Source organism: Phalaenopsis equestris, unplaced genomic scaffold (assembly GCF_001263595.1).
Source record: "Phalaenopsis equestris unplaced genomic scaffold, ASM126359v1 Scaffold000780, whole genome shotgun sequence".
NCBI classification, from domain to species: domain Eukaryota; kingdom Viridiplantae; phylum Streptophyta; class Magnoliopsida; order Asparagales; family Orchidaceae; genus Phalaenopsis; species Phalaenopsis equestris.
The window spans coordinates 32,984-33,314 of NW_018165220.1; positions in this window are offsets into that span (position 1 = coordinate 32,984).

The following is a 331-nucleotide window of genomic DNA, read 5'->3' on the forward strand; positions in this document are numbered from 1 at the left end:
TGGACTCTACAACAAAATGTTCCAAATTTGAACCAATCCACTTTCACACCTCTACGTCCGATCTCATTGAAAAGTCCTACCATTTTGAATTCCCTGAATACAATATTTTCTAATTTTTATCGAGAGTCTTCTTAGGTGACTTTGGTCATTTAAGATGTAATTAACTATAGGGGTTTGCCCTTATAGAAAGCATGTCTGAACCCAGCTTAATATAAACCCCATTTAATCATTTATATTAAATAGAGGAACTTTGAGATAGATACAGAATTTGAGATACAATGCTCTTTCATTTAAACTATGAAAAATATGAGGTCAGTTTGATTTCATATTT